The following is a 22,750-nucleotide window of genomic DNA, read 5'->3' on the forward strand; positions in this document are numbered from 1 at the left end:
TTTTTCCTAAAATTATGCATAATGAAGAATGACAAGAGCAGGTTTGTCAGTATTTTGCAAAAGATATTCTGTCCAGAAATTTCTCCTAAAATATAACTTTGTTCATATTTTTCTTCAGATTTAAGGTCCAATCTATAGCTCATTAAAGGCAAGAAAAAGGATTTCATTCAGTTTTGGGCCTGGTATTTATTGATCTTTAAGTGGGAAATAAAGATACTTAGGAAGCAAGTGGTGACTCCAGAGAAAATACCTCTGTTTATTTGTATTCATCGGCTGATCATTCTCATTTTTGCATGGCAATGCAGCTGATGTTCTTCCTACAAATACCAAGAAGTTTGCTTTTTCAAAAGCAAATGTTGGAATATATTCTATAAACATCATGTAAATTCTCATATAAAGTTACATTTTATAGGAAATTTTACTGGTCTTATATCCATTAGCCAAAAATCTCAGGTGCTTAAGTCTGTGGAAAAATAAGCTACTGTCTGTTGAAGTTTCAATAAAAGAGTCAAAAAAGTTGATGTTAAAGAAAAACTGACATACAAAACTAATATTATTTTAAAGACTCAAAGGATTTTTTTTCTTTTTCAGTTTATATTAAGTACATTAGAACTCTTCAAGAATTTATTTCTTTCAAAGATTTTTTACTTGTTAATTTTTACTTTGAAGTTGAAGAGGAACAACAACATGGGTTCAGAAATTTATTCTTTTCATATCCATTTTAAAGATAGGATTTCTTATTTTCTTATTCTTATATTCTTGTCTTTTTCCAATATTTTCTCTGTAGATATCTGTAAATCTTTCCGATGTAGACGGAGGCATACACAAAAATCTATTCAAGTATGAACAGTGCAGAAAAGAGTTTGTGATATGACAGGTGACGTGAACACAACTCACTCTCTAATGTGACATGGAGTACTAAGAAAAAATGTTTTTTCAGGGTCTTAATACGGAAAGTATTGCAAATCACTGCTTTGGAGTCTCTACAACAGATAGATGCTGAGCATTGGCACCTGATCATTGAGCACATCTAAACTGCCTGTAAGTCTGGTTTCTTTTCTTTAATTACAGTTCAACCTCCCTAAAAGTAAACTTAGTAATAGTTTTCACACAGACAGCATAACATTTCCACTGTGAATCATCAAGTATACCTCTGAACTATCCTTCTTTCTTAAGTTTTGAAAATATGTGGGTTTCTTTTTTTTTTTTTGGGGGGGGGGGGTAGCAACACATACACCTAGAGTTCTGAAAGAGTTTCTTTTGTTCCTTACCTTAAAATTACAACAATAAAAAAAAGGAGGAAGAAAGTTAAAATGTTCTCTACAGTGCTTTTTTACCTTACATGCAAATTTTGAACCCAGTCCAAATTCTGTTAAGTCAATGGGAAGACTGTGATTGCTGAGGTGTAAAGTAAAATATCCACTTGGAGGGTCAGGGCCAAAATTGTTAAAATTTGACATAAACTAAATTTCCACACAATTGTTGCATTGATGCCTACAAAGATTGAAATAAATGCTCAACTGAATACTGCTCCCCAAAGTTTAATGCATGTGTTTAATATCCATTTCTGAGTAAGTTCTGTGAATCATTCCCAATGATCATGATCTGAGGGGGTGAAATCCTGCTTTTGCCAAGAAAGCTTTGCCTTGGATATTAAATAGACTGTCAATGAATAAGAATGTCTTTGACTTTGGTCTTCTGTTTTTGAATGGTTGAGTTGTAGTCAGTTTCTCGTTCCCATTTTCATTTAATGATAGTCCTGCTATTACTGCATCTCTGACACAAAGAAAATAGTTCCGTTCTTTTTTTTTTCTTTCAGTAAGCCCCCCAACTTTGTGGCTAACAGTTTTTCTGCTTGCAAATTCAAAAGACTTGCCACGAACTTTTCTTTCTATAGAGCAGAAAGTATAATAATGCCAGCAATTCTGGTATGATCTATGGGCTGTGGAGTTGATTTTCAGGACTTTATAAAATAACCATTGCTTACAAAAGGCAATCTATCAAAACAGCTGTAAAACGGCAAATACATAAGCATCCCATGCTATCAGCTGTCTTCTGTAGAAATTAGTAGAAAACAGAAGAAGTTTGGCAACCCCATCTCTCCTGTCTGCGTAGCAGGAGAGCCTTTTTCGCAAAGCTAGTGCCCATGGCAGAATATAGGAATCGAACAATAATAGAGGTCCATCCGCCTAACAAATTCCTGGCATGGCAGCTCCAAAGGAGAGGAAGGGGCAAAGCAAGCTTAAAAAGCTGTTGTTATGCCATTACCTTTCAGTGATTTCACATAAGGCTCTGCGGAAGCTATTTGATCACGATAGCCTCTGTTGTCATTTTACAGTCAAGCTCTGCATTCCTGCTGTGTAGGGATGTGCCCAAGACACATTATGTATTGTGGAACTAATTGTCTTAAGCTATTAGACCATGGCAGAAAAACCCTTATTCTTTGCTCCACAAAAGTATTATCCATGAAGCTGAACAACTTACCTCTTGCATGGTGGCAGACATCTTTTACAGAAAGGTTTTAGACACATTCAATGATGTCATGAACTAAGGGTGGGATGTTGGGAGGTTTTGGTTTAATCAAGTAAGAAATACTTCAAATGTTCTCAACCTGCTTTCCCCAGTAGGATCTTGCTGAGCCATATTTTAACTAAGTCATATTTATAGCATGTACCTAAACCTGATGATCACACTTGTGCTTTCAAGAGCAAACACATGGCTTTATCTTTTGTTATTACAAATGATGTAACCTTTAAGTAGGTAATAGAACAATGTTTATTTGTACCAGCAAATATTTTTCTCCAGATTCCTGTATTACTGTAACTTCCCTATCTTTATGTAACATAAAATATTATATTTTCCTAGGGCATTATAAAGTATAAAATCATTTAAATTACACATGTATAATAAATGAAATATATTTTAATGAGTTCCATCTTTGGGACTCATAAATGTGTTTCTTCATGTAAGGCCTGATCAAAAGACCACTGAAATTAATAGAAAGGGTCCCAGAGATTTCTATAGATTTTAGATTGGTCCCTTGCTAAGATTTAATTCCACGCAGTTTAACTCAAATAAGTCACATGTGGAGATGGTTGGGGGCTGTGTTTTAGTTCTTGTGGAATTTTCCAAGGAAAAAATAACACTTTAAAGATTTTTTTTTCATTTTCAATAAAATCAATTAATAACCCTAAGCTTTGACTACCTTCAAAACTTCTTGCCTTTCTAGAGACATCATAGATACATGATTTTGTTCACAAGATCAAATATTATTTTATAAATACACCAAATTTCATTGCTATTTTTGAACCCCGAGCAAACCACTTGTTCCAAGGATGGACATATTTTAGGGAACTCTAGCTGCAGTTATAGCTTGAAATATGTATTTGAATATATATATATATATATTCAGTATATACATATAAGAAATGTTTATATCAAACATGCTTATTTGACAGGACAATATATTCCACTTGAACATGTATATTTCATTAATACTAATTCCTGAGCTTTCGTAGACCACGTAGAGGCCCTTCACTATGTTGTACTTTCAAAGGTTTTCCATAGCTGCTTCTAAGATCTTTTGATCATGTCAGGAGTAGGAAGCAATACTTCTTTCTGAAAGCTGGATATTAAGCTGGGTTCTTCCTTTGTTTTCTTTTAAAACATGAAAATTCTGTGGGCCAAAGAAATCCTTTGGCTTTGCCTGTGCCAACCCATTGTTGTCAGATGATGCCATCAGTGGCGGATATTCAGTGACTGTGGTGTAGCTACACTTCATATATACAATAGTAGAGTAGAAAAGGTAAAAGGAACTGGCATATAAAAATCAGTAATCCTGCTAGTACAGAATATAATATAATATAGCTCACTGCTTGAGCTCTGAAAATAAAAATAAGGAAAACATGTAGGAAATTTTTCTTTATTGATGCTCAAATTGATGAGGTATATTAATGATGATAATGGAGGGAATGGAGCAATTTTCTGGTAATTACTGGTCCAGTGCAGAAAGCCATTAACAGAGGAGAAATACATGAGCTTCTGGTAATTTACTGATGTCTCAGACCAGAAAAATAAAAGACATAAATTGAATGCCTGACTTTTAATGTAGCCATCAGCAGTACTTACCAGTGTTTTCATAAAGGAAATGCCTGTGTAGTAACTAAGTGTGATACTTAGTATTTTGGTGCTTTCCATCTTGCTCATGAACTCGGTATTACACTGAAATACAGAGGAGTGCTGGTTGCTGTAGGAATGAAGACTCCAGAATCTTAATGACAAGATTTCAGTTTCTCCAATAAATTTTTAACTAAAGTTATACTTATTTTCTAATCTACTTTTGTATTACCTTATACCTGGCTGCTCTAAAGTCACTAGGGAAGGAAGGCTTAGTGAAGACAAAAAGTGTCTGAGCAGCCTGGAGGGTTGAGGGAGTCTGGTCTTATTAGTCAAGGCATTTGAAGACTGACCAATTTGTACCAAAACTAGACCATTCAAAGTTTTTGCTTGCATTTGCAGAGGGATGTATATGTTTCCACTGACTCATGAAGAAGTCTGACTTTGGAAGGCTATTTTAAATTAAAAAGAAGCATTCCAAACTACCAAGAACATTCAAAATCAAACTCAGCTACCTTCTGTAAGAGCCATATTTTCCATCTCTAGAGAAGACTTGCTCCAGCTTCACAGATGGAGAAATAATGACATCCAGTGGCCTGTTACCTCACCAAACTATGCCCATGTTTGTTATGTTCTTCAGCTTACCTCCCCAGGCACCAAAGTGGAAAACACTAAGAGAATTGAGCCTAAATCACCATTTAATATGGTCCAAATTACATTTGTGGCCCAATTGCAAGTGGTCCAATTTGCATATAACCCACTCCATTTGTGTACTCCTCCTCACCAGACCTTGGTTACAAAGGGACACAGGTTCTGACCTTCTATTGCAAAGCTCTGTGTAATGATTTGGCAGTTTAGACAGAATATTGATTGGAACATTTAATCAGAATCTTTATAAGAAATCATATTTACTTCCAAACATAAGTGAGTAATACATACTTATATATTGTGTTTTTTAAAAATACATTTTATATATATATATATATATATATATAAAATTTATAGTATATATTTATATCTGTAAAAAACATAGGGTCAGAAATCCTTCATGACCGAAATACTATCTGTTAATGCATAGCTCTATAGTGTAAATAAGTATGTATACCTGTATCTTCACTGACTAGTAAAATACACACATTTGAGAGATTTGCCTTATTTAGAAACATGTTTTGTTGTTGTCAAAATAGGCTTAATCACAAATAGGCTATTATCCATGTGAATGAGGTGGATCTTTTAGATCAGACCTTATAATCCATAACTTTTCTCCTTAGCTGGGACTCCAGTTACTTTTTGTAACTATTCATTAAAAATTAAGATTTGCCTCATTCATTCAAACAAAACTTTCCTTCTTTATTTAATATCTCCTTCCCCAGAAATGGCAGGATTTCGATTCTACTCTTCTTATTACTGGTGGTATTGTTATTGTAGCAACACATGGGAACTTGAGTAACGGACCAGCTCCCATTGTGCCAGGTGCTGCTCACGCACAGAACAACGGCTGGTTCGTGCTCCAGGACTTTAAGCTTGTTAAGTGCTTTGGGCTGAAAAGCATTGAGTGGATATAAAAATATTACAGCTCATTCGCAAAATTTGTTTAAAAACATAATCAGGTTCTAAAGTGATCTGATTTAATGAATGTGTGTAGTAATATATCAAATTTCACTGTGGCCCCATGTGATTTCATAATGACATGTGCCACACTCAATTCTCATTTATATTAAAGCCAGTTTGCATTGCTTTTACAATGAAAGGCTTAAATTAAATGCAAAAATGGGCCCAGGGGATGTATTCTTTTCCTGCTGCTAAGGCCAATGATAGGGTTGAAAAGAGAGGGATGGGTACTTGGAGCAGTTCTGCTCGGGACTGGAAAAGTGCTCAAAGAGGCCAACCAATCCATCTCCTTACTCATAGTCCCTGCGAGTGTTGCTGCCTTCACTCTTTTTTTTTGCCACTCTTTCCCCATCTGCTCTGATTCTTTCTGGCTCTCCCACTGTGGTTTCCATGCTGAAATCAGACATCTTTATCTGTCTGAACTGAACTATAGGAAGCAGTCCAATTTTAAGAACATCTGAAGACAGCAGGAGATTTTCTGCATTTTTTTTTCAACAATGCTTTAATAAGTATTATTAAGTGCATGAAGGTACAACAATCAAAGGATTTTCAGATTTGGTTGTGTTCAGTTGTCAGTATATAGAAGATAATAATGGATCAACCCAAGGGTCCATATATTCTGCAATCCCATTCCCTGCAGAGGCCTGTGTATATATAAAGATAACATGATGTCTCTTCAGTATAGCTAGCTTCTAATAGCCTAGGACTTATGAACTTTTGAGCCTGAGGCTGTATCCTGGTATTTTTTATTATCTCCAATGACTCTTTCTCTGATTGATTTATCTAATGATTCTGAACATACGTAAAATTTTGGTAACTACGGACTCTATAGAAAAGAGTTTCACTGTTTAACTGTATGCAGAATGAGCAAATGTTGGGTTTTTACTTATTTTAGAACCTGTCGCCTGATCGTTTTTGGCTTCCCTTAGTTCCTGTGTTATGGGAGACGGTCAGCTACTGTCCGTTCTCACTGCCTCCTTGCCAGCTGGGAGATCTCTCCCACATGCCCCCTCCATATCAAATGCCCACTACAGCAGCTCAGCTCCCTGGCTGACAGTGAAGTCACGGAGACCAAAGCCAAGCATGGAGACATGTCAGCTCCGATACTTGTTAGGACTACTTCACTTAGACAGGAACAAGATACATAAATCAAACAACATTTGGTAGTACAATTATATCTTTTCATCTATTTTAGATTGAGAGAAGACTTCAGATACTAAAGCTGTTGATTACATTAATATTACACAAAGATAAATACATAACTGGCGTAATACAAAACTACCTAAGTGTTACATTATCAATGTTTCAAAGAGCAATTACAGAATCAGCAAGGATTCAAGAAGATGTTCCTTAGGTTTAAACTCTATTGCTGCTACACAGCAGTGAAGTAGCCATGAGTGATGCCATGGGTCTCACAGGTAGAATCACAAGGTACAGGAGGAACCTGGCTACATAAGCATCCAAAACATTTTTTGTTTGGGACTTCCCCTCTCCCTCATCCCTGGTGTAGAATAGCTTAAACACTAGGTATTTTTAATTTGTTATAACTTGTGAGAAACCAGCTAAGCTGACAACTGTAAAGAGGCTGGGACTGTATCACAGTCTAATAAAAGCCCTAATAAAACTTTTAAACTAGTTCACACATCTGCAGTCTGTTGGGGGGTATTACATAATATGTGCCGTTTCTTCTGTGCTCCCCATTATCCCACTGGTTCTTGCAGGGGGAAAAAAGTGTTACTATGATGTCCCCTAGGCACTTTTATGGCCTTCTCTGAACCTCCACCATCTTCAGACAAACCTCATGAGAATTTATTAGAGGGATATAAGTAATTCTCTGAAGTGTCTATAATTCTCACTTCTCAAAAATCTTTGAAAGTATTACCCACCTTCTGATCCACAGATTCCTTCAAAGGGAGATAAAAATACATGTCTGGTATTTTTATACTCCGGATAAAAATAATCAAGCCGGTCCTCTGGGTCCAACAAGTGTTTTAAAAAATTTGTTCCTTCAAGTGCTATGATTTCACCACACAACCCACAAAAAGAGATTCCACAATTAATTTCCAAGATTTGAAAATAAATGAATGGAGCTATTTAAGCTCATGCACATTCAGGAGGGTGCAGAGTTTTTATAGTTTTAAATGTCTTTAGAAGATGAAGTAGATTCAGCTAATAGCATCTTTTTGGTTATTCCTGTTTTTGGTATGTATCAGGGTGCTTTTCCAGTGGTACGTACAGTGGGATTGCACAACCTTTGATTAGGTAATAAGATTCAGACTTTCAGACCTTGCCCAACTGAAGATGTTTTTCAAAGATGATGATCGATAATACAAAGCTACAGTCTTGCCTTGAAATGTAGACCTACAGCTCTGTTATGTGGTCTTTATGCACACATTGCATGTGATTCCCATGGCCCATGCTTCCAGCGTGGCAAAAGAACCTGAAAAGCCACACTGTAAAACCATCCGAATGACCTTCAATTACAGAGCTTGCAATATTTCAAGACACAATTTAAAGATGTGCAAGCTGCCTTTCTTTCTCTATTCTTTCCATTCAAAGGAAGTTATTACAGCAAAATGCTGAGAGGCCGGGGGGGAACAACGTCTGGCAGGAGCTGGTATAAATTCACTTTGAACTCTGATGAAGAACATTTCCACTCTGTTTATTACTAAAGCCACTGGCCGTAGATGATCCAAGGCTCATAAACTCAGGTATGATGGAGCTCCCTAAGGAGCTGTTAGAGAGAGAAAGAGAGAGACAGTATGCATTATTTCCCTCTTTCATTATGGCTGTGAGAAAAACAGTGACTGAGTGAAAAAAGTCACTCTATGCTCTCAGAAAATTCAGGGTACACAGCAGCTATTCTCAGAATGATGAAGGAAAAATGTAAGTGTGAGATGCTCATTCAAGTATCAACATCACCTTTTTTTTTTTTCTTTTACAGTTTTTCTCAGCTCCTTGGAAGTACCTCCTTTATATTTTAGAACAGTTTTGATGATTATGGCAGAACTTTAGGCAAGTTTATTTGGGAAAGGAAAATCTGTCTTATATCACAAAGTAGCCCCAAATTGCCAAAATGAGGGCGAAGCTCTGTTTTTTTGTTTTTTTTTTTTTTTTTTACTTCAGTTATTTTAATTCATTATCTCACATTATGGATTTGATATGTTATCTCTTCATGACATTCCCAGTCATATACAGTGCAATCCTAAATGAAAATGATTATCTTCAGTTCACATATATGTTGATGGGAACTGAAAGATCCAATGATCAGGAGCGAAAGAGAATTTATATGGCTAATGTGGCCATTACACGATAATCCAAAACTCTGATCCTGAAACCCCCTGCTTAGCTGTGACTTCTTTGTAGAGACATTTACCTTCATTAGCACATTAATTTTCGAATTTCCTCAGATGTCAGTCCAAAGAGGCAAACATGATTTTGTAGACTAGTGGCAATGGCAGTCCCTGGGGCAGGAGAGAAACCAAAGTCCAAATTTTTTTTTTTGAGGCTATTTTACATCCTGTTTGCCAGTTGTAGGACACATCTATGAAGCAGGGCTGGGCACCTTGGTGTCTCTTATCCCTGAGAGTACCCCAGTGACTTGGCTACAGGAGTGGGCCCCTCTCCCTGCTCTAACAGGAGGAGAAGACCAGGGGCTCCAAGGGGGGGAGGAGGGTGACAGATGCAGATTTGCAGCAGCTGGAGGCAGAAGTGGGAGCTGAGCCCAGGTCTCTCACATTCCCAGCAATACTGTAGCCCCTTGTTGTTGTTTTACAAGAAAAGCATGACTCTGCTTTGGCTCTGAAAGGACAGATAAAGGCTCCTTTCAGGCAAAGATAAAGTGAATTCCCCTTTGGCACCAAAGTTTCAAAGAAAAGCTGGGTCTCCTGTCCTCAGGGTTTGCATGAATACACTAGGGAACTCTCTAATCAACAAGCAGGTTATTCTGGCATATTCCTCTGCAATCATCTAAGCCCAGGGCCAAGATTCCTAGGAGTTAGTCATTGATACCTACCTGAAGCTGAGAGTTGCTGGAATGATTAACTAGATCTGGTTGGGTAAAGCGTTTAAGAAAATGGGTAATTTTCAAAGGACTTAAACATATGTACTTGCTTAAAGTCAAGCAAAGGACTGAATCAAAACCCAAACTATTTTGAAATCTGAAGTAAATAGTTGGTGTGACTGGTCACGACATTTATGGGGACTGAAAAATAAAAATGTCTACCACGTTTCTCTGTTTGTAAGTCTCAACCACAGTACAGGGGAAAATGCAGTAAACGTTAACAAAATTTTTACAAGAAACCTGTAAGCTTTGATTTATGTTTATAAAACCAGGACTAATCCTTGAAAAATGAAAGATAAATTCTTATCTTCCTTGTCAAATTTTTATAATCCCTTGTTTGTGTTTGCACAATCTCATGAAAACAGAACCATTCAGAGAAGAGTTTTACTCCAACTGCTCTTTCCAGGGGTAAAGAAATAATGAATTAACAAAAAAGTCATTTTAGCACAAGAAATTACTCTCAACAGGCAAAATACTTTGCAACAAAATAGGAAGGGTATATTCACATCAGCCCTTTGACTTAGACATATATATCCCTATTGTCAATGTGTTAAATGCTCTTCTTTGTTGACTGTGGAATAAAATAGTGTATAACATGGTTGAACACAGTATTTTATTATTACTGTAGTTATGTCATCTATTACCATCGTCAGCATTTGGTTAGGATCAGGATGTGCTTGGCATGTTTCAAACAGGCTAATGAACAGGTCTCTCATTTAAACAACATATGCCTTCCACAGAGTGGTAAGATACAGGAGATGGGGCTGGAGCTCAGTTGAGATGACAGAGAGGGAAAGACTGATGGCAGCAGGAATAGCCAAATATAATAAATACCTATTAAAATCAATAACAGCTTTTCCATCGGCTTAAGTAACTTTTGGACCAAATCCTAAATGTACCATTTGGAGGATTTATAGGTTTCTTTTAATAGACATGAACAAAAGTCTTTTTTATTAAATGATGCATTTGCCACTGTGGCTTATGGAAACGGCATGCCTATCTGCTACTAGTATGACAGACCTCAGTTCTAACAACACTTATGCATTTGTTTAACTTTACATGGTGAATAGACTTAGTGTATAAAATTAAGCATGGGTACAGGACTGAGGCTTTTCTTAATTGTATAATATTTTTATCTAGAGATGTACCAAATCCAGACCTACTTTTCTCTGAGATTTGCTTTTGTTTTTTATCCCTACTCTCTCTTTCAGGCTTCTTGAATCTGCATTTCTTTGCACAGAGAGCCACAGGGAATAGTATCCATGCAGAGTGGACAGTAGTCTGATGGACGGGGCATCCTCATGGAGACACAGGCGCAAAACGTGGGCCTCTTGCTCCTGAGGTAAGTACTCTTAGGCCTGAGCATTGTATGGATGACGTCATACCACCAAAAGAGCAAGCTGAGCCTGCCAAGTACTTTGAAAGAACAGTTATACTCAGGAGGGTTTTTTTGGCCTTGAATCTCAAGTAAACAAAGACAGTTAAACTCAGGAGAAAGATTGTATTTCAAAGACAGTATTCTTAGGTTCTCCTATTGGGTAGATTTAGGTTACTGTACACTCATCATGTAGATTTTTTTAATTATCCTTTTCAGGTATCAGACATGTGCAATCCATCAAAGAGACAGCCCAAGTGCAGGGTCAGGCACACAAAATGTAGGCATTAAGTTCTCTCAAAGGATAGCTTGATGATACAGTCCAGTTCATTTATCATTGATACCGAGAGAAGACAGTCGTTCCCCAGCACCAGCCACGCTGCACTTTTCTGCCAAATCCTGAGCTGATTCAACTCACCAAGAACTGGTAAGCTAATTTTAAAAAAAGTGAATTGCTTTAGGGGGCTGAATTGACTCAAGAAAGAGGCCAGGTAGCTCCTGAGCCTTCACACGGGCCAGCAGCAGAGGCAGAAGGATGAGTAAAGAGCGCAGCACAGCTTTTTCAGAGACAGCAAGCCTTCAGGTCATCTCGGCTGATTCATCCAGCTGTAACCTAACTTGCAAATTACGACTAATGCCTTCATGGGATTTTTTCCGCCTGATTTTCTTTAACAGTAACGGCAAAAATTTCATTTGAGTGCTTACTACGAGCAGTAGTTGCATTTTGTTTATTTTGCTGATTTAGATGAGATTTCTTTTCTTTCCTATAAAGAAGTGTCCCTCTTTTTCTCTATTTCTTTTAGTTGCAGTGACTACAGAGGGAACAGCAGGACAGACATCCTTTCCCAAGAGGAAAGGGCATCCCAGCGTGTTATCTTAACCTGTTGTTGGAGAGATAACAACGCCGAAGGCTCAGCAGTAGGGGAAGTAAAGAAAGCCACTTCGTTCCAAAAGGCGCTTCTGACAATGGCAGTTTTAACTAAGGCGGCAGCTGTGAAATAATGCTTTCACTGTTTGCAGTGATCCTATATATCTGGCTGTGGACTCACTGATAACATAATAACATTTTTCTATGGTGAAAAAGGAGGCTGGATATGTAACTTAACTATAAAGAAACATATCGTGTATCACACAGTCTTATTTAGGCAGCTCAGCAAAGGACTTACATCCATGTTTAATCACATGCTTATACCATTAGTAATGCTAAGGTGCTTAAGCTACTAGCAGCATGAAGATGGATGGACATGTACTCAAAAATGAAGCATAGACTTAACTGCTTTTAAGAATTCTAGCCTTAAAATGTTGCTGATGTTACATGGAAATCTTTGGAAACATTCTGTATTATTTGTAGAAACACTTCTATAGGAAAAAAAAATTCCTTGCTTTGGATTTCCTCTTTCATGTTCCTTTCTTAAAAGCATTTGCCTGAAAAAACTCCTGAGCTTTTTCTATTCTACAAAAATACGTAAATAATACTTTATTTTACAATGCTTGCTTCTCAAATTCTGAGCAATTTGCTCTGAAAAACAGAAGTCAGCGATTTAGCTGAAAAGGTTCCTGGAACTGCTGAGGGGAAGACCCAGTTTTTCTGTCTTCCCCACAGTGCTTGAGTCACCAGATCCTACTGCTGCTTTATTTCAATTTGTGTTTTTACTGCCAGGAATATCTGCAAGCCTCATGAAGTAATGCTTCTTCCATGTTAAGCTAAAAGATATAATGAGCAGATGTTTCAGACACTGAACTAAAAATCAGGCTATTCAGAGATTTAATAAATTTATACTCTGCTTTCCTTTGCTTCTGCATGGCTTCTTCATTTAAATTATTCACATCTTTTAATTTAAGGGCTGCATGTGGAAAGAAAGGGGTCTTTGGGATGAATTTAAGTCAATAGAAGGAAATTAGATAACAGAACAGAAAAGGGCAATGTCCCGTACATATAAACACACACAAAAAAAGGTAACTAATATGGAGTATCCATGTTAACCTACTCCAAAACCTGAAGACACTGCACTTTTGATGAAGACTAGAATAAAATCACTATTGAAAAACTTTCAAGGTTCAGAAGCATGCAGTCAATTCATTAATTTTTCACATTGTACATTTCCAAAGTCCATCTAGGGCTGAAAGTAGGTGTGCCAAAATACTCTGAGAAAGAATCGTTTCACAATTTTGCTGGACCTAACAGAAGCTGGACATGGAAAGAAAGTCATGACAAATCCATATTGCTTGAGATTTATTGACAATTTTGTTGATCCCAGATGTTTTAATGGTTTATGTAAGCTACAAATATTTGAGAGCTTATCCAGAATCAATTCCAAGATTTTGAAAATTCGTCTATCACTTCTCTTAGTGGCCCACTAAACATGAAATGATGAAGTAAGTCTGTTTTCCCTTAAACAGTGGAATAGCTGATGAGGCCAATGGGAGAACAAAGCGAGGATGGGATACTTGTTCACATCTGCTCTTCCACAGAGATCCAGGCAAACCACTGCTTGTTGATAGGGACAACCCACAGGCAATGGGAATAGGAACCTGGGCACAGGTGGGTTATCTAAGTCCTCTGCTTCCATTGATTCTGTTCTGGAGGTGAGAAGCAGCTGTGAAGCTGAGAGCCAAAGTGGCTGCTGGATCTGCACATTGCTTGTCAGGGACTTGGTCATAATCTACAATCTTTCTGCTCTCTTGTGCGTTGAAAAGACTACATTGCACACAATCGGCAGTCATGAGATTGATTCTACAAATGCGGTAGCTGTTCACTGGATGATTTTCTCAAACGGGTAGTACAGCAGCAAAAGAAAAAGAAATATGTTGTAAAAGTTATTATCAAAGTTACTTTGCCTCTCTTAAAAATGTGGAAATCTTTATTCTTCTGGCATTACTGCAGAACAGTTTAGAGAACAAAATGTATTCAATATTTTGTGTGGAGCAACTTCCATCAGACTTTGAGGGAAGTTAATAAATCAACAGAAACCACTTAACGGCAGCATTTTCATGGGTCCAGTGGAATTCTAAGCAAATAACAGGTTTGTAAGAATGAAAAGTCACTTATATTATGCGTACGATCAAACGTTCAAAGGAGTGTAAAAGATGCTTAAATGTTAATATTTTATGTAGCCTTCTCTCTGAGTAGTAATTGCAAGCCATTAAAAAGAATGTTAAGCGTAGCTGTTAGCACTGGCACAGCCCCAAGTAAACACTGAACCCTCACGGAAGGGGGTTAATTGCTACAAGAAGAGGTAATTTATTAAGGAACACTGAAACCCTGTATACACCCAAAGATCAGACTGAACTGCAAAAATCTGGTGTGAATATTACATCTGATAATCAGATTTTTCCTACACTATGCTTCAGAGTCTCAACTTATTCAGAAAAACGAAAAACCAACAAGGTTTTTCTACAAGGCTCCTATAAACCTTTACCTGGTGCCCTCCAGTCTGCCACTTCTCCGCTTTCGCCTCCCTGGAAAGTCTGCTGCTCACTAAAATATAAGCTCACTGGCAGGAAAAGCCAAAGTGACAATCAGACCGGGGGCGGGGGGGGCTCCTTTTGCTTTCTTTTGCTGTGTTTGGCACACTGTACTAGAGCCTCACTAGTCCTGCACAGGTCCAATTACCTTTCTCCTGATTGACAAACCTATGTTTTTATGAACCTCATTAAATGGCCATCTTCTACAATGGTCCAGATCTCCTTAGGTATGACAAGGCAAATGAAAGTGCGGAGCAATTAGTGCTTCTCACACAATCTTCTCATTAACAGCTTTTTTAATGACCTCTCAGAAAAATACAGTTTAGTTCTTTAGCTATCATGAGTGGACTGCTACCTTTAAATCTCCAGACAGAGCTTTAAGGCTGGGACCCACCTTTCTTCTGACAAACCTCAGAAGCTTTGTGCACACTCGCAGCACTCCTTTAAGAATTGCTAATAGGCAAGTCTGCAGGTCCAAGGACAATATCCAGTCCCCTAGTTAAAAGAAAGGGTATCAACTTTTATGTCTCTCTCTGGCATAATCTTTTTCTTGGCCTGCCATGCAGATGTCTCCTGCATAGTTGGTGTTTGGTTAGCTCAACATGAAATGTGTACAGAATACATGGCAGAGATTTGCAGTTTGGAAAAGCCAAATTTTATTATTTGGTTTTTAGAAATTTTGTCTTTATAAGATGTAATTAAAAGCCCATCAAGGTCCCTGGGAATTCTTGTACTGTGCTCAGCAGGATTTGGATCAGGACCATGAGATGGAATATCTTGAAATCAATTTTTAAAAAGCCAAACAAACCACAGTCAGACTTCTGACAACACTCCCATTCACAGAAAGGTAGCACAAAAGAAGGAAATGAGCAATCTGAGAGTGATAAGGTTTTCTATCACAGTAGCTGTGATCCCTAAATAGCCTTCTTGATCTCTAGAGGAAGTAAGAAGAGTTACATAATTTCAAACTAATCTAAACTCTTAATCTAAACTAAAATGGCAATCTAATACACTGAAATGATTTGTATTTGTATCTGTTTTGACATAGTTTATTTTACATTACTAAGTGCCATTATTCTGGGGAGACATTTTTATTTTTCATGTAGGAAATTCTGTTTACTCAACCTTTTGTCTCTAAAATTTATTGCACTGATGTCTGTACATCACATTTTAATGGGATGGATTTAAGGAAGTACTACATTCCTGCAGGTGTTGATCCCACTCCTGTAACTTGGCTGACATTTACCATGTACTTTTGACAACAAATGATCTACACTGGAATAGAATTGGTGTAAATGAAAGGAAAATCATACCTTAGTGCTTGTGAAAAAATTCTTCAGATTTTCTCAACTTGGAGTTTCATATAATAAGCCAAAACTAAGCCTTAATCTTGAGAAAATGGGCCTGAAAAACATTGTGAATTTCTACACAGTACTTATTTCACTTCTAATTGCAGGTTCATAGGACTTAACAAGGAGTAAGTGTGCAAAACTGAAAAATCAGAGTTTTCTCAGCTTAACATTTTGTTCAGATTGAAATACAATTTTGAATAAAGTCCTAATCTTTTTTAGATTTCTTTTACTAGTTCAGCCATCCTCTGCAATTTATTTTCTAAGCTTTTTTATTTATTCATCACTTTATATTGATCAGATGGAAGACTTTCAGGCTTTCAAAGCAGTCTCCAAGAATTTGTCACTCAACTGTTTTTAAAATATTTTTATTTTCGTTTCATTTATTACATAATTTCAGCATTTATTTTTGCATTAGTCATATTTGTATGAATATAGTTGCTATCTTCTGAATGAATTGGAAGTAAAACCGAGCAGTTTTTTTGAAAATAACCGTTAGACAGCTATACATAACCTGGCATACATCCATACGCACACTGACATAGTAAGTCAGAAAACTGCTAAGAATAGTTTTAATATCACCACATATGTTAAAAAGCTCATTATTTCAATGAAATAAAATTTATTCTACATGAATTTAGGGACATTTACAAAAATTTTAATATAAATTATTAAAATTTCAAGGTGTCTCTAATTTTTTTCTAAAATACTATGAAGAGGTCTAGAGTTCAGATAGATAATTTATTTTGCAACATGGTGCTTCTGTAATACATGGCAGTGTTAATTTAGATTATTCTGTCCTGATTGATCCCAGTTAGACAGGTTTGCTACTTGCACATCTCTTATAACATGCTATTGGCATGTGATTCCCATGAAGACCTGTACCATTTGCTAGGGGAAGACTGAAGTGCATTGTGGGAGATATAATCCATCCAAGGAGGACAGGTCCCTCAAAGACTAGTGCTTAACTACAAAATCTTTGCTTTTTTGTGGCAATGCCACTCAGTCAGCAGGCATAGGTTAATAAAAAAATTATACAGAACATTTCAGTTCAGCACAGCAAATTCTGAAATTCCCCTGAGATGCAAGCCAATCTGAAATGAATCTTTCACTAAATATTAAGACATTTCTGCACAATAATCATTTATTATGGCAGATTCCAATATTATACAGAACTGTTCTGAATCTCAAAACTTCCCTAAATGTCAGGAAGTTCTCATGTAAGTTGTGTCAGTGTATTATAAAGCACACTATACTATATGCCTACCTAAAACAGCCCTGAAATGCTGAACAACTAGCCTAGAAATATCAAGGTACTGTCCTAAACATGCTGTTCTTCAGCAGTCCCATAGTCCATGTCAACAGGAATTACTGTAGCCAAGCAACTACATTGCCATGACATGGAAGCTACTGCGAAGTCTACTACTACAATGCCCTATGGAGAACTTCCATGTGTCTCTTAATAATTTTTTGTAACCCAAATATATCAATGTAGTATAGAGCAAATATATGCACCAAAAGTTAGCATATTTTGTTTATACGCAGCACTACACAATACCAGATATCTTGCAGACAAGTTCAAAGACAAGAAATGCTGTACCTATAAAATCTAGGGAATGGAGCAACTTTGTTCATATGAAGATTTTTGACCATGAACCTGAACTTCTGTTATAGGAATTGTTCACTATAATTTACATCTGTCTCTGATGTTTTTGTAAAACAGGGATGAACTTCCTAAGGGCCTCACTTGGTGGCTTATTTTTGTCTTGTACGCCCATTGCTAGCATGCATACATACATATGTATATACATACATACATATATGTTTGTGTGGTAGTACAGCCCTTAGTGATACTGAACCATTAGCAGACAAATAGATACTTTTTCTTAGGACAAATATTTTGAGGAAAAAAAGATATTCAATATACTACTACAGAAATTTTCATAGTCGTTTTAAGAGTTATTGATTTAACAGCCCACAAAAACATATTTTCATCAGAACTATTCTTCACTACATTCCTTAGTTTTGTTTATATTTCAGCTCTTTTATAGGTTGAAGTGAAGCAATATTTTAGTTAAGAACATTATATCATCTCGTACAATGTTATCAGGAGCAGTATGTACCTTTCAAAGCAGATATAATGCTCCATTTGCATCCACCAGATGAGTTCACTTTTGAAAAATAAATCTTCAGATAACCCACAAAACAGAGAGGCAAAACCTGGGAGAAAGCAGATGCAGTGAAATTAGTGGGTGAAAAGGGGGCTCTGGAGAAACGCCTAATCTTACTTACACATGCATAGATCATGCAGTTCTGTTGAAACATAAGGATTTATCTTTTTTATATACGCATATTCCACAAACTATATGATTGAAAGTATGGCATTACTGTATACAAAAGAAAGAAATAAAAAGATTCCTAAATTGCAAAATCAGATGTTCAAAAGGTAAGTGATGTTCATAACAGGATGCCTTGCGCAGCTTTTGTTCTCTTCTCCTCCTCTCCCTCCCCTGCTTACAGTCCCTGTATATTTGGGCCTTTAGAAGATCATATGCTATCTTAACACTGAACCTTTGTTTCAGTCCATGTCCAAAGTAGTAATGGTGGAAATCATTAGTGAACAATCCTTTGGTAGGCTCTTTTACATAAATCAAGAATTCCTAACAAATTAATTAAAATCTAATCCTGCTCAAAACTGATCCAGAAAAGTGGGCTTCATTGACTTCCCAAATTCACTTGAATGTGTTCGCCCAGCTATGCAGCAAGATTACAGAGAAAGGCACTGAATGACAGAAAGGATTTATTTGCACTCATTTGAAATGACGTATATAATTCTCTCAGGTCTTCACTACTCACAGGTGATATAGTCATTTCAAAATGATGCCAGTAAAATCTGCATATCAGATCACATCATCATGTGCTTAGAATGTGTATGATGTATGACTAATTTAAAGAAAAAAAACAACTTAAAAACTCCATTATACAGCATATTTTCTTTTTCTTTATGAATTTCAGACCCTTTTTGTATGTGTGCTCTTGCTTAAGAGACCAGGTGTTTTAGCTACTGAGTCCAGCTGATTGAGACTCTCAGCAGAAGCTATTAAAACTTCATAAAATGATCTCAAATCACTTTCCTATACATAAAAATGTCATTATTTTAAGGCTTTTTCTCCATAGACTCTTCTGAGCTAGGAATGGGTCAGGCTGGAAAACTGGGAAAGACTGTTTCCCAAGCCTTCTATTTTTAGTCTGACAAGCTGTGAGATAAGTATCTGAAACACATCATTTATCTAAAATGAAATATTGTCCATTTTGGCTGCAATATCATGATGAGAAATTCCAGATCACAAAAAGAAAGAAAATGATGCTGTATAGGATGCTTCAGATTTCTTAATGACATGTGTTTGAAGCAGGGTAAAAGCACAATATATTAGGTATAGTTTCAGAAGACACTAATTATTAGGCATTTGCTAATGGAGAAAAATGTCATTTCCTCATAACTAATTCCCAAGCAGGGCAATTTCACTGTTATGGATTTGGACTGGAATTCAAGACCTCTATTTTTGTCCTCATGCTTGTATCAGATTTGTTCTTTTTATGTTACAGTAGCAAAGTGTCTTAGAAGTAAATGTTGTCCCTGCTTGGATCAATGGGAATTCCTCAGCTTGCACAGAATTTCACCTTTAATCATTTTATGCATCTTTAGAATGAGCAGTCTAGGGAAAAGTGTTCAAAAGCATTTGTGACTGCTTTTTTTAAGTAGTAAAGCACCAAGTTCTGTTGCAGCTTATTTTGCAGCGCTTGCAGTTTGGGGTCAAAGAAAAGAATTGTCAGTCACTAGCAAAAATAAGAGTAGCCCACCTCCTTATGATCCCAGTTACTGAGATAGTTTGCATGCCTACTCAAATTAACTTTCTAAAGTTACTCATTTCATTAAGCGTCTGCAGAAATAAAAATAAAACTGCTGCAAGGCATCATAATTTTCACCCAGTCACTAAAATCATCTTTCCATGCCTGTTTCCATGTGTTCTGGACAATCTGCTTGCTGTGTATCTATGATCATTTTTGAAGGACATTTCTACATTGAAATAGATATAGATATAAATATCAAGATATAGATCTATATATCCATTGCACTCCTTGATAATCATAGCAAGGGTAAGGACACTTTCTCTAACAGAAAGTAAAGACAGCACTTTTTTTCTTATAAAGCTTTAGTCTGGCTAATACTCTAAGGAGTGGAGAGCGGGTGGAAGGCTGAGTTCTATGGCTGCCTAGATTAGAGTATAGCTGATGTCCTAAGAAAAAAAATATGCATTGGATTTGCATAAAACCACTTTTTCTTTAATACGCTAAAATGACCTTCTTGTTTGGACACTCTTGGATACCCATCATAAAGTACTCTGGGAAGAACTCAAGTCTATTTGGTTTTAAATAGCAGTTAAATTAGAGACTTTGCCCTGGACAGTAAAACCTATTTGAGTATGCTGAGGGAGTTATTCACATAACAACATTCAGCTCAGAGGCAAGACTGACCAGGGAAGATTTTGCAAGACCAGCAGTCTTGAAGGTGCAGTGCTATCTTAGGCAGACCAATATGCATGAGCACTACTGGGTTGCCACAGTGCTGTTCACATACCTTAAGACGACTTATTCTCATCTGTCCCTTGCAGGACACTGATTTTTTTAGATGGGAAACGCACTGTGATCACTATAGAAACATTTTCTTTTGGATAGTCTTTCCACCTTCCATGAAAAATTATTGCACGTGTTGATGGTCAGGATCAGAATGGGATTGACACCACGAACAATTTCCTGTTTCAAAAACTGAGGCACTATGCTCTTTATTTTTGGTGACATTTTCTCAGCTGAACCAGGAAAAATAAAATATTTGACTCCTCCTTTTCCACCAGATGTGCAGGGAAGACCCAGAATTTCTGGATATAAAGGTATCATGTGAACACAGGAACACTGAAACATGCCTGTATATGAACTCAGAATTCCCATCAGACTTCAGTAAGAATTACTATTTTTTTCAAGGTTACCATTTGTTTTCCATTATAGCCACCTTCTGTTAACATTCTTCTGAGATGAGACCTTGTATCTGATTGTATTCATCCACAGTTCAGCCTATGACTGACTTTCCTGGCACCACATACATGTCTGTGTTTGTCCTGAATCCAAGATACTCCAGGAACTGTATGACTATCTATGATCATACCAGAAAAGATCTATCTGGGAAGAGATAATTGAATTCCCTCCTACCTGAAAACCAGTATTAATGTTATCATAATCGCAGAGAAAGATCAGGGGAGCATGTAGAGTGATATGTCTTCAAGATTAAGCAGGACATCCAGTTCAATTGCCTGTGCAACTCTCCTTATTAAAATGAATTAAGTGTCTAAATTTACCTTTTCTGAGGGAATATTATAGCAAAGAAGGGATGGACTACTTTATTCCTTTCAGATTTATGCATTACTGACTCTCTTTTCCCATTTTGCAGTGGACTTCTATTTCTGTCTTTTGACTTCTTGTGTATTTTCTATCAACTTCTACATTTCTGTCTGAAAATCATTTTCTATCTCATCTTTTCTGTTTTGTTGTTATATTATTATGCCAGACTTTTAAGCTTTAATTATGTACCCTGACTTCTCTTTGGAGACTTTCAGATCCTTAAAAAGCTCTCCCTAACAGTTTCTTACTAGATTTTTCTTTTTCCTTTGCATGAGTGTGGTTTGCAAGTGTGTCTTTATAACAGCCTCTTGAAATAATTGCCATCTCTCCTGCAACTTTTGTATTCCTTAGTTTATTACATTTGTTATGCTGCTTCTCTTGCTCACGCACCTTTCTTAAACTCAGTCATTTTATAATCAGTCATTCAAATAATATTTCACTTCTAAACACTCAATCCATTCTTCCCTACTAGTCAGTATTAAATGTAAATAGTAGTTCGCGTCTACTTCTGGAACAAAATGTTGCCTTCCATGCATTTGTCCAAATGGTTTCAGATACCACCACTTCACCTGGACATACTAGCTTTCAGCAGGGTTATGATATCTCTCTGGTTCTCCTCATGTCTATCTACATGTACAGAAATTATACTGTCTTCCTGAGGGTTGTCTCCGAGCGTTGGCTATGTGATAAAACCCTTCGTTCTTCCCATTTATTTTCCTGCTCCTCAAATTTTTTTAAAGGTGATGTCCATATATGTTCTTTCCCTTGTAAGATCGCATGGCAATTATCTAATTTGGAAAATTTCTGAAATATTGAAAAGGGAATGATTTGAAGTATCCACTGGGATGGTATATACAGGGTTCAAACAGGAGCAGCATTACTTCCTGGCAAACCTCTGTGGCTACAAATAGGATGAACAGTGATTTGTTTCCTATTACCTTCCCATGTGGATTCTGATTTAAGGACTTTTCATACTTGAAAATTTTGAAAGTTCCCATTCTGGACAATATGCCAAAACTTCATCTGACCAAAGCAGCATGTAGGCCATTTTCATGGAAAAACAGAGACTGATGCAAATTAGAGGTCCAACTCCAGATATTTTGAATTGGAAGACCTGCAGATAGTGCTGAGGACATAGCCAAGACTGACACAAGCCCTGCTTTAGGTATCATTTTTAAATAAATATTTTCTCCTGGTGGACTTTACAAATTGCACTGTTTTACCATATGATCTATATCCCTTTTTTGATATCTGCCAGGAGCCAGGAAATGTTAAGTCAACTTTTCTAGATGACTATATAGCTTAAGTTTTCCTTAA

The 22,750-nt window shown here is 36.7% G+C and overlaps 1 long non-coding RNA gene across 1 annotated transcript; it reads left to right on the forward strand.

The window, feature by feature from the left end:
• Positions 1-574: 574 nt before the first annotated feature.
• LOC135327935 (uncharacterized) lies at positions 575-13,310 on the forward strand. The gene is made up of 4 exons (XR_010388584.1): positions 575-1,041; positions 11,002-11,132; positions 11,385-11,592; positions 11,969-13,310. It is a non-coding gene; the product is annotated as an uncharacterized LOC135327935 (long non-coding RNA).
• The last annotated feature ends 9,440 nt before the right edge of the window (positions 13,311-22,750 follow it).

This window comes from Dromaius novaehollandiae, chromosome 3 (genome assembly GCF_036370855.1).
Source record: "Dromaius novaehollandiae isolate bDroNov1 chromosome 3, bDroNov1.hap1, whole genome shotgun sequence".
Classification (NCBI taxonomy): Eukaryota; Metazoa; Chordata; class Aves; order Casuariiformes; family Dromaiidae; genus Dromaius; species Dromaius novaehollandiae.